This window comes from Rhinolophus sinicus, chromosome 2 (genome assembly GCF_057876585.1).
Source record: "Rhinolophus sinicus isolate RSI-liver-muscle chromosome 2, RSI-T2T, whole genome shotgun sequence".
NCBI classification, from domain to species: Eukaryota; Metazoa; Chordata; class Mammalia; order Chiroptera; family Rhinolophidae; genus Rhinolophus; species Rhinolophus sinicus.
Window position 1 is genome coordinate 149,124,724 of NC_142502.1, and position 12,443 is coordinate 149,137,166.

General features: G+C 40.4%; 1 protein-coding gene across 5 annotated transcripts in view; it reads right to left on the minus strand.

The window, feature by feature from the left end:
* Positions 1-12,443, minus strand: part of LOC109437798 (uncharacterized) — an 802,202-nt gene that overhangs the window by 135,570 nt on the left and 654,189 nt on the right. The gene's annotated exons all lie outside the window — the stretch shown is intronic.

Consider the following 12,443-nt stretch of genomic DNA (forward strand, 5'->3'; position numbering starts at 1 on the left):
ACCCTAGCTGTGGGCCCTAGTAGCTTAGAGGTGGACTGCAAATGCACCAACTTTGGCTTCTGGACGCCTTCTAGTTATACCCAGAGAGAAACTGAAAGAAGAAAAGTGTATTCGTGTTTGTATAGTCCAGTCTTACATCTTAGGTAACCCTCATCTTGAGAGACAATGGGAGAGAAAACAAACAGTGCGTGTACAAGTCATCTTCAGTATATTGCTGCCTGATGAAGAGGGGGTTGTAGTATTCAGGGGCAGGGCATCTAACTGCGTCCTGTTCTCCTGAAGCCCCATTCTGACCTTGGCGGTTCATCAGAGACACAGGTCGCTTCCATTAGGGTGATGCCACCCGTCAGTCATGCTCCTTCTCTAGCTCGCTGCTCCACAAAATCACCACTCTTCCCACCACCCTGCCCTGTCTGGATGCACCAACTCTGCCGACTGGTTTTGGGACAGGTTTCATATCAAAGTTTTTTATTTGGATGTTTCCTTCATCTCCCGCTGACTCTGTCCCAAACTCAATTTCCTCTTTCCTCTTTTTTCAATTAACTCCAGTCGCCCAGAGCTGGGGAGATAGGAGAAGATACGAGGGGCATACATCTGTCATCATTTATCTGGTAGTGTATGGGGTATGCTGGCATTTAGATCCCTAATATAGGCCGTTGGACTCAAATAATTCTAGACATATTTAATTTTTGTAAAAGACAGAAACAACACACAATGAGCCTTTACATCAACCACCCAAGGGGGCATTTAGAAAGAATTTCCAATCTATTCATATCTGTTATTCCCAGCCCCCAAAGTTTCCATGTTATAGCAGAATACCCAGGGACTCCATATGTTATGGGAACGCAGCAGAACCAAAATGAGTTGAAAGAAGAATGCATTAGATTCAAACAGCGGATGAAACAGAACCCGAAGAGCCCCATTTCATTGTCTCTACCTGGGACCCTGGGACAACACAGCCATCTCAGCCCCATTCAAGTGTGACATTTCTTTTGAATATGACAGTGGCGGCGACCTTGTCATTAACTGATGCTATGAGCAACATTTCAGCTTTCATAATTCAGTTAATTTTCAAGCGACTGGTTACTGAACCCCCAGTATAATTTTCATATAATTAAACCACACAGACACACACATTCTTACCTCCACAAAACATCCACAAAAGTGACAAACAGCAGAGTAAAACAAAACTGAAAACTCAGAAAAGCTAGAAGCGACATGTAAATCTATTTTTTTTTTTTTTTTTTTTTTGGCTTCCTTTTTCTTATAGGCATGTGCATGTCGAGGGGAAATGGGGAAAAGTCAGCTGGGATTGAAGGGGGTGGGGAAGTTCATTTTTACATTCCCGTTAGGATAAGCATGCAAAGTTCAGCTTGGCATTCTTTCTTTACTCACCAATTACATATAACACATACATACGAAGCAAAAACCCAACTGGGTAAAGGACTACTACATTTTTAATTTAGATATTAGTTCCAAAATTCTATGGAAAAGGCTTATAAAAGATATTTACGTTATGTCTCCATAACAGCAAGAATTTATGTGTGAGCTTACAGTTTCAACAAAAATCCTTAAATAGTTGGGTAACTAAAATCTATATAATGACATTTAAGGAAAACACCTGCCTCTTTGATTTGTAATAGAAAAGGTTTGAGTTAATGCTGGGAAAAAAAATCAGTGTATCAGAAAATTTATGTGTTTGTTTTCATATCTAGGTCAGGTAAAAACTGCTAGATACTTGTCTTCACCGTCGTTCTCTCTGAGCTTTTTAATGATATTTGCATGAAAGGTTATCCAAAATTAAAAATATTTGGTTTCTTTCCTAAGTGGATGTGATCTTTCCTAAGTGGATGTAATCTTTTGCTTCTCAAAGGGACTTGTCACATCAATACGTGCCCTTCTCTCTCTTGACCTTGTTTAAATAACATCATAATTTTAGGATATTTTATCTACTGCTAAGAGAGATTCAAATTAATATTAGCTTTATGCTGATACTGTGTTTCACAGGGAACATACATATGAAACTTAGGGATTGGAGAGGATGAAAATATTAACCAGATTGTAAATCCCTTGAAATCAGTTTTATTTCCTCTCCCTATTCCAACTCTTCTTTCTCTCTCTCTCTTTTTTTTCACTCCACTATCTCTCTCTTAGCCCCACTTGCCCTTTATAATTCCCTATTTATACTCAGTGAGTAGTGAAAAAGAGGAAAACAGTAAAGATTCAAAGAAGTGTTATTCAAAGATCTTATGGTCTCACCTCCCTAATATATAAATAAACAGAATCTGGCCAGGATTCCCACAATGGGTCAGTTAAAATTCTACCACTTACCAAGAGCTCTGTTTAGTGGCAGAAGGCAGTAACCTGGGACTTCCCACTCTGTTTGTATCTGGGGTGACCAACTGTGCAATGTAGTAGAAACCATAGGTACCCCAAACTTGAAGTAATTTTAAAACAAGAAGAGTAGTGAAAATTATGTAATGCACAAATGACATGGAAAGCATTCTTTGCACACTGACTTGTTAATATTATTTATCTTTGTCAGTGGAATTTCAAGTAAATTAATTTATTTTCCCAACAATGTTCAAAATGTTCAAAGCATTTTGTATTTCCCAAATCGGTATGAAAAATGGGTATTTTCTTCCTCTACTTTTACCTTTATTTTTTAACTTAAAGAACACGTACATCTATTAGGTTTTGGGATACTGTGACTAAGGCAGGGAAAAGTGATCATCTCTTAGGAGAAAGACTGGGGCAATCAATAGATATGGGTCCCAGGCCCACCCCCATACAGCCTTTCTTTTCTGTTCTTGTTGCTATTGTTATATATTGTTCTTCAAAGTCTTGAGACATTAGAATAATAACTCTGCAAAACCAAAATAAAGAACTAAGTAAAAGAGAGCTGTCCATCTCACAGTTACTCAGCTATCTGAACAGTTCCCTGAAGTATAGTTTGCTCCCCAGCTGGGCATTCACCATCTCAGAAGGTGGGACCTACACCAATTCTCCTGAGAGATGAGCCCATCTAATGGATTGCAATCTCAGAAAGATTTCTGTGATATCCGTCTTACATCCTCCTGTCCTGAATTTCTTCACTTTACTCTCAGTGAAAGCCCAACTTCTAGATGAGATAATTCTCCCCTCGTCTCCAGTCCCACCCCTTCTTGTTTTTAGTAAATGAGTAAATCAGGTGCCGCCCCTAGTCTCAGCTTAGCCAAACTCTAAACATTTAGTTCTTTTAATCTTATAAATCAGTCTCTCCAGCCCCTTAATCATTTTTGACAGATGATTGACCCAATAGTGTACCATTATAATGTGAGATTGTTGTCTTTGAAAGTGTATCAATGTAAATTATTTATTTACAAAAAAAAAAAAAAAATCTTATTAGTACTGAGTCTTTAGAGAAAGAGGCAGAGGGGGAAGGGGGGGAGAGAGAGAGAGAGAGAGAGAGAGAGAGAGAGAGAGAACCACAATAAGTCTTTTTTTTTTAATTAAAGTTTATTGGGGTGACAATTGTTAGTGAAATTACATAGATTTCAGGTGTACACTTCTGTATTATATCATCTATAAATCCCATTGTGTGTTCATCACCCAGAGTCAGTTCTCCTTCCATCACCATATATTTGATCCCCCTTACCTTCATCTCCCACCCCCCACACCCCAACCCCCTTACACTCTGGTAACCATTAAACTATTGTCTGTGTCTATGAGTTTTTGTTTCTCATTTGTTTGTCTTGTTCTTTTGTTGTTTTTGATTCATATCCCACATATCAGTGAAATCACATGGTTCTCTGCTTTTTCTATCTGACTTATTTCGCTTAGCGTTATACTCTCAAGATCCATCATGTTGTCACAAATGGTCCTATTTCAACTTTTCTTACCACCGAATAGTATTCCATTGTGTATATATACCACAACTTCTTTATCCATTCATCTATCGAAGAACATTTTGGTGTTTCCATGTCTTGGCCTCTATAAATAGAGCTGCAATGAACAGTGGAGCACACTTGTCTTTATGGCTAAATGTTTTCAGATTTTTTTGGTAGATACCCAGGAGAGGGATTGCTGGGTCATATGGTAATTCTATTCGTATTTTTTTTTCCTTTTTTGTAATTTTATTTATTTATTTATTTATTTATTTATTTATTTATTTATTTATTTATTTTACTTAGACGTTTATCATTTATATCCCTCACACTGTGTGAACCCCCTCCCCACATCCACTATCCCTCTGACATCACACAGAGCCATTACATTTCCACTGTCTCTATTCCTAATGCTGTACTCTGCTTCTTGTAAGTATATACATACATATATACATATATATATAATTATAGTTGGCGTTCATTATTGTTCAGCTTCAGGTGTACAGTGCAGTGATCAGGCATCTACATCATCCCTGAGTTGGTCTCCCAAATGGGACAAGTGTTCATCGGATACCCTACACAATCTTTACAACATTATTGATTACATTCCCCAAATTAATTTTCAAAACCCCATGGCCAATCTTGTGGTTACCGACTGTTTTCTAATCACAATAAGTCTTTATTGAGAGCTAGGACAAGAATTCCAGTGTTCCTAAATGAAAACACATAAATGACTGCCATGTTACCGAAAGCTCTGAGCCAACGCGAGGGAAAGGGTCTTCCCTACTTCATGGAAAGTAAATACTATTTCTAAAAGGAGATGGTTAACCATTTAATATTTCATGTAGTAGTTAAGCCAAGGAACTTTTTAAAAAAAAGTTTTACTGCGACTGTGTTAAAGAATGAACAAGTTCTAGTAATAAAATCCAGCTATATTCCCAGGCAGTGCTTGTCTCGCCTTCCTGCTTTTGGCAGGGGTGCTAGTGCAGGAGGTAGAGAGAAGAAGAAAAAGAATACTGGATTTTCTGTTCAGTACTGCATATAAACTTCCCAACATGGCCTAGGAATTTTTAAAAGCTTTCTGATCTTTTTACAGCCTGACATCATATTCCTTTATGGTGACATCATGGCTTTTAAGGATAGGAATCCAATGTATCTTAAAATGTTCCCAACCCATCAAAATCTGGCAATTGGTACTTTTGCTTAACAATCTTAAGTTTCCAAAGTTTTCTTTGGGTTTTGAAGACTTCGACCCTAAATCCCAGATAAGTTTCTATGTGTTTACAAACTGTGAGGCCAACCCTTTGAGTAGCACCTTATAAAACAGGCCTGGCTGGGAAGGTGGCTTTACTGGAGGGAGGGTGGATGGGGAGTTTGAAAAGAGACAAAACAGTCTGGGTTCGAGGAGAAATGCCTTCCCTCGCTCGCTTTTTCTTCAGGTCACCTATTTGCAACTCCTTGCCCATTCCCTTTGGGTCTACGCTAACCACAAATTTTCACCACAAGTCCAGAAATGAAATAAAATCCAACCTTCCTCATGATGCAGCATCAGGAGTTCATGCTACTGAGCGAATTCCCCAGAGACAAAGGCACAACCCCTTTGTTGCAAAAGTACCAACAATGCAAATGGACACTATGTTGCAGGGTCTCAAGCAGGTAGAGTAGAGAGCCCTACCCAACCTTTCCTGACAAGAGAGGCAAGTACTCCATAGCACTAGGTTTTAAGATTGGCACACCGACATCTTTCTTACTCAAGGGTCTGCTGGAGCAACCTCTCCAAGTGTCTGTGGTAAACAACCCATTCATCCATTTTGTCCTGTTTGTGTTTGCTTCCAAATCCATCACGGACGTGTGTGCATCCTACTTAGCATGATTGGCACACAGCTTTACCGTATACAATAACCTACATGAGGTCAACGCTATCTCAACTGGTCTCTTTTCAAAAAGAGAAAGGAGCAATGCTCATACGCCTGAATGTTATGGTGATGTCAGATTGCAATAAAAGTGTCTAAGCATTTACTTTTCAATTGCTGCACGTACTATGTCATGGAACATTTCTAAACAGTATCAAACTGGCGCCCGATCACCACACTCTGAGTTGGCCCTGTATTAGGGCAGGGTCGGCAAACTGGGCCTGTGGGCCAAATCCCACCCAACACCTGCTTTTGCACGTAAAGTTTGGTCAGACACTCTGAATTGTCTACTGGATCCCACTACCACGGCAGAGTAAGCAGTTGTGAGGGAGTGTGACCTGCTAGCCCAAAATATTTATTATCCGGCTCCTTAAGACACAGTTTATGTACCCCTGTTACACTAGGTAAAAAAAGATGGGCTACATTTCAGCAACGTTTATACCACCCACCCTCACGCTATCCCTTCCCCGTCCAAGAAGAGATGAGGCTTGATATTTCCCACAGACTGCTTGTCCTGGACTGGACTGTTTTGTTTTTTTTCCCCCGAAAGGAACATGTCAAAAGGTTTGTGCTTTGTAATTCAGCACACAAGCCTAGGGAGGATTCACACATCGATTATCAAGAAGAAAGCTTTTCTGGGCCTTCCGTGTGTACGTGTGTGTACATGTGTGTGAGTGCTCCCCACATATGGGTGTACAACACCACGCCTAGGCTGAACCAAATCACTGCAAACCTGCTGTGAGAATACCCAGCTAGAGCCCACTGACCATGTTCATAAAGAAGTCCCTTTGTTAAAGAAAGCCCCTCGGGAAGAGGGAAAGAAGGGGGCAGAGAAGACGGGCAGCCTGCCGTTTAGAGGCCTGTATTGCTTCAATCAGAAACAGCTGTGGCCAGTTTAATGCTATCACAGGGCTCATATAGATGTGACATCACGCAGAACTAAAGCTTGGCCAAGGAGTTTTACTGGCAAATACCTTAAACTCTAAGGATTTGGTTACAAATTTGGATGTGGCATGTGTTTTTTGAAGGCATTCACAACTGGGAGACAACACCGTATCACATCCCCTTCTAGTAACTCAGAAGGCTGTAAACAGGGTGGTGGGGCTTTTTTAAGCTTAGAATTAAAATCTTTATTAATTTTAAGCTAAGGAAAGTAAATGAATTTGCCATCATCCCAGTTTATTACATGTCTAACTAGAAAGATTTTCACAATCAGACCAGTATCCTGGCCAAGTAGGAGGAACCGAGAGACACTTTATATTCTAATTTCAAACTGCAGGGTATCCCAGGTGTACTGTATAGGACTTCGTGTAATTTACCAGCAAAATAAGCAGTCTACAGGAATATGTTTGCCATACTGTACATTTGTATTAATTACCCAGCAGGATAAAGTGCTTTCTTTGTGATAGAAAGAGATGTGGATCTACAGGAAAATCATTAAACCAAACAGGGAAAAACAGACACTTTTCTGTTGTTAAGCAGTTTGGCTGGGTTCAGGATGGGAGTAACTGGTCGCATTTTTCTCAGACCTACTCAGTTTTCTCCAGGAACAGAGAATAACCTCTCCAACTGAAACTAGTAACCAAAGCTTGAAAGTGTCATGCCGGCCACTCTGAAGTTTACCAGGACGTATGAGGCACAATGCCTTCTAGCAAACAGTGTGATCTCATTGGAAAATGACTCAGAGATACGCAAAGTTGTAACAAGGATGCTGAGAAATCAGTGCTAAAGTTCAGCGTGGGGGAGAGTGCTGGACACTACTGTGGTAAGAGAGGGCAAGTTCAGGCCGATTCTCAGCAGAGACGGGTAATTCAGACACATTTGCGGAATGGAACTCCCAAACAGAGATGCACAACAGGTTAAGGAAGGAAACAAGACGAGGAGCCAGGTATGTGCAATGAGGGCTCGTGGGATAATGTGTGGTTGGAGAGGACTCTCTGTGAGGTCATTGCAAAGACACTGGAAGGAATGGAGGGAGAGAGGACCGGGAAGTCAACAGCGGTTAAGCACATACAGTGCATCAGGTATTTTACGAGCCAATGTAATCATTACAACTTTTTGAGGTAGTTATTATCTCACCCCCATTTTAGAGACGTGGAAACTAATGTTCAAAGAGGCAAATAACGGACCCAAACTCACAAGGCAAGTAAGTGAAAAACTCAGCCATTCAAAACCACATCTGTTAACTTTGATGGATATTTTTATGTTACCTTAATGCTTACCAACTCTACTTATCCATCAGAATCACACTGGGGAATGTAAAAACGTAATAAGTGTTCCATCACCTACCTCAGGAGATACTGGCACGGTAGCTCTGGGTGGTGGGTTGGGCAATTCTCTGCAGGTGTCTTGAAGCCCAGGCAGCACTGCGGACTTCCATCATGTACATGACCCTACCCATTCTCCTCCCCCAAGGAGCTCTTTGTATCCAATCTGATTGCCATTGTCCAAGTGCCTTCCTCTACTTTTCAAATGTTCTTGATAAGTTTAACTGCCAATGACTATAGGCTGTGATGAAGCAAAGAAAGAAGTTTCTTAACTCAGTTCTGGTGCAATATGACACCTTAGCCTAGGTGTCAGGGAAAGCATTGCTTAGAGAGATGGTGTATGTGTTTATATATGATTAGGAAGTGAAAGCCCAGGACAGCCAAGTGAGGGTGGGGGGGAGGGGTGAGACAGAAAAGAGAGTATACGACTGGGTTGGCCCGTGCTGGGTAGTACCTGTTGCTGCTTGCTCCATATTGGACTTCAGTCTAAAAGGATCTTGTGTGACTATGATGGCTGCATCTCACAACACTTGGTTAGTGGGAAGCAGGGGGGAAATTTATCTGCTGGCTTCTGCTTACTGTTGGTCAAAGGTTCACTCCATGAGGCATTAGCTTCCCCACGAACGTGTGTTTCCAATGGTCCTATAGCATCACACACCTTGACATCAACAGGAGAAAAAGCCAGGGTGGGGAGGATGTACCCAGATCTGTTCATCCCTAAAGTGGTAGCTGTGTGGCCAAAAGCTTCAGAAGTGAGCTGAGATCATCTGAAGTGGCACAAGAAGTTATCTGACTTGTACGTAACAAGACTTTCCTCCTAACTCCATAAAGTGGTCATTTCTTTTATCCTCAGTTAGTTTTTAAAACAAAAACAGCACCATGGTGCTAGAGGAATGAACAATAAAACATTGAACAAATAGTCCTAAAAATCAAAATGCATCACCCCACTGCCACCACCACTTCCAGGCCTTTCCCTGGTATATTTCAGGGTCAGGTTTCACCTTGCAATGTGGATTGGGCATACATAGTAGGCTTTACTAATTACATAGGAAACTTTGCTATTGGAATATCAACTGATGTCAAATAACAGCAGTATTATGGAATTATTTGTACCATCCTAAAGTGAAAGGAAAAGCCTGGAAGAATGACAGAATGTGTTCTTCCTCCTTCCACCATTTTCCTTTCTCCTTTGCTAGGTAAAGATGTATACACTGGGTAAACAGAAACTGAAGATATTATAAAATAGATTTACAGGATGTTCAAGGAATGAATGAATGAATGAATGAATGAACCAACCGACTAACCCTCATTAAATATCCATAGCACAGACAAGTGGTTCTCAAGCTTTAGTATGTATCAGAATTACCAACAGGCATTGGTGGAAAAAAATCACCTGAAGGCATTGTTAGAACACAGAACACAGATGTTCCCCAAAGTGGTTGATGCTACTCTACCCTGAGGCCATACTTTGAGAACCAGTGGCATAAACCAACCTGAATCTATCACTTTTAGTCAAATGATATATTAATCTGAAGATAATGGCCATCTGTAGAGATTATTTAATTTTTGTGAATACTTTAGGTTTGACCAAAAACCTATTGGTTCAGGGTTTTGGCATGAGTGTAGTAGCCCCTTCCACCAGGGTGTGGTTCCAGGACCAACACCATACGCATTAGCTGAAAATTTGTTATGAATGCAAATTCTTAGCCTCACCCCAGAACTACTGAATCGGAATCTGCATTTTAACAAAAAACCCTGGGTAATTTGTGTGCACATTAGAGTTTAAAAAGCATTGCAATCACCCATTTTTTCCCTTAGCAAGGATAAGGATGTGTGTAGGATTGAGGAGATTTTGTAGTGCCTCTTCGTCATCCCTGAGTTCCAGGAGAGAAAAAGGATTTGTAAAAATTGCATTAACTTTAAACTGACCACATGGCATACCAGAGTAGTTTTTTCTTTGTTTATTATAAATTAAATCATTATTTGAAATTCTGATTAGTCAGTGAAAACTTGGTGTGTGTTTTTTTTTTGTTGTTGTTTTTTTTGGTTTGTTTCTTGTCTCTGTCTGGTAGGGTATGGAACTAGAACCTTTAACTTACACCAAAAAGGTATAGGTTAAAGGTCAAATCTAATCACTATCGCATATTTTTAGGTGAAGATAGTGATGCTTTTTAAACTAGAGGTTGACAAACTTGTCCTGTAAAACACCAAATAATATGGCTTTGTAGGCAATACGATCTCTGCTATGACTATTCAACTCAGTCTTGGTAGAGTGAAAACAGTCAGAGAGTACGCACACTTCTGGGTGTCAATCAATGAGTTCATATATATATATATATATATTTTTTTTTTTTTTTTTTTTTTTTTTTTTTTAACAAAAGCAAGTAGTGAGCCAGATTTGGTCTATAGGCCATAATTTGCCGGCTCCTGTTGAAACTCTTTGAACCTCAGTTTCCTTGTCTGTAAAATGGGCTTAGAGAAAACTACCTGGCAGGGTAGGTGTGAAATTAACTGAATGAGTGCATGCAGAAGGGTCTGGCAGTATAGTTATGTTAATTCCCTGTTTTCTTAGAATTTTCTCCTAAAATTCAAATGCTGAAAATTTCTAATCAATTAGCCATTTTGATTAGACAAGTTCTAGCTAATTTACTGCCTACACACACATAATGTGTCTCTCTCTCTCTTTCTCTCTCTCTAAGCCAGCATATCCCTCCGCTATCAAAGAGAGGAAAAGAGATATGGAAAAATTGTTGAAATTTTCACTTGTATCTTTTCTGATTTTTGCATGTTTTCAGGCTGCTCAGGATCTAGAAGGATTTTCACCACTATCACAAGGTGATTAAGAAAAATGAAGCAGAGACACATGAAGGTAAATGTTAGCATATATACAAGCAGCTGTGACAGATCCCAGGAGATTGAAGCCTGATTAAGCTGGTGAAAACACAGTGACTGAAGGTGAAAGGAAAATGGACAGGTTAGGAGGAAGGACAGAAAAAATCTCTTATGAACAAACCCTCCTCTGAGGTCAGATGTTTATATGCCAATCTGAATTTTTATGCTGAGACTATGGGAGCTTGGGATATCTAATTAGTCCAAAAGTTAACTGAAATGCACAAATAGAGTGGATCCCTCTACCCTATGGTCAGGCAAGATGTTGTGGAAGCTCAACAAACATTTTCCAACCCATCCTAAAGAGAGGACTCGGCTTGGTGAAGTTCCACAGTTATGATCTGAGCTTTGTCCTGTGGTTTCCTCACAACCCCTCTGTCGCGCGGGGCGTCCGGCGGGGTCTCTGGTCCCGCTCCCCATACAAGAACGCAGGATATGGTGAGGCCAAAAAGGAACACCCACGGAGCCATAGGTAGGGGAGTCATACCACTACGGTCTCACTGGAGGCTGGGTTCACTGGACGTGCGACCTGCTGTCCCTTTTGTCTGCAACCCACCGACGACTCTCTTTCACTCTCCTCCCCTCTCCTCCGTAGCCGCAGCAGTTATATTAGCGGCTAATTGGCTAACTGGCTACAGCTGACGGCCAATCAGCCACAGCTGACGGCCATCTACTACCCGAGCCAGCACTCCTCCACGTGAGGCCGAGAGCCTGTAAACTACTTTCTGGGGCTCTGTCCCCACACCCTCACACTTCAGTGTGGCTCAGCTCCTTCCAGAAAAAAAAAAAAAAAAAGAAAGAAAAGAAAAGAAAAAGAAAATCTACCCTTTGTGAAATCTAGTCATGGTTCCTTAACACTCTGCACTTTCATATCCACATTTAACCAAACAGGAACCATCTTAGATTTAATATTCTGATTTTGAGCCACCCTATACCCCAGACTTGAGCCACCCCCACCCTGCTTTTTGATGGGGGATTTTGTATGCTTCTTTTCAAGGTCATAGAGAAATTAAACCAAAGCCCCAACTCCCTTCTCTTTTCATATCCCTGAACAGTTCTAGAGACATTTTCTAGAGAAAATAGAGCTTAATTTCTTGGAGGTGTTTTGTTGACAAGAAAATGGAAAGCATGTGTCCCTGCTTCGCTTATTGTACTTCCAAGTAATGAAAGTATTTAAGAAGGTACAATTATGATCTTGGCAAGCACCTGGGGCTCTTGGAACTGTTTTTTTCACACTGAATAAACACTGCAGATAATCTGTTTACGTTACGCTGTTCTGAAAAGCTATCTACAACAAAAGGCCACAACCATTCTTTAGTTTCTTTTTCTTGAAAAGAAAAAATATATTGCACTAATAATTTGTTGAAAATGATTTCATTGTCTCCATTTTCATTCTAGCCAGACAGAAGCAGGTTTTAGTCAAGGAGTTTATGGGTTTCATTTTTTTCTGCCACTTTTAACTGAACAATGTAATCCATTTCTTTTCTAGTTACCTGGAATTCTTCTTG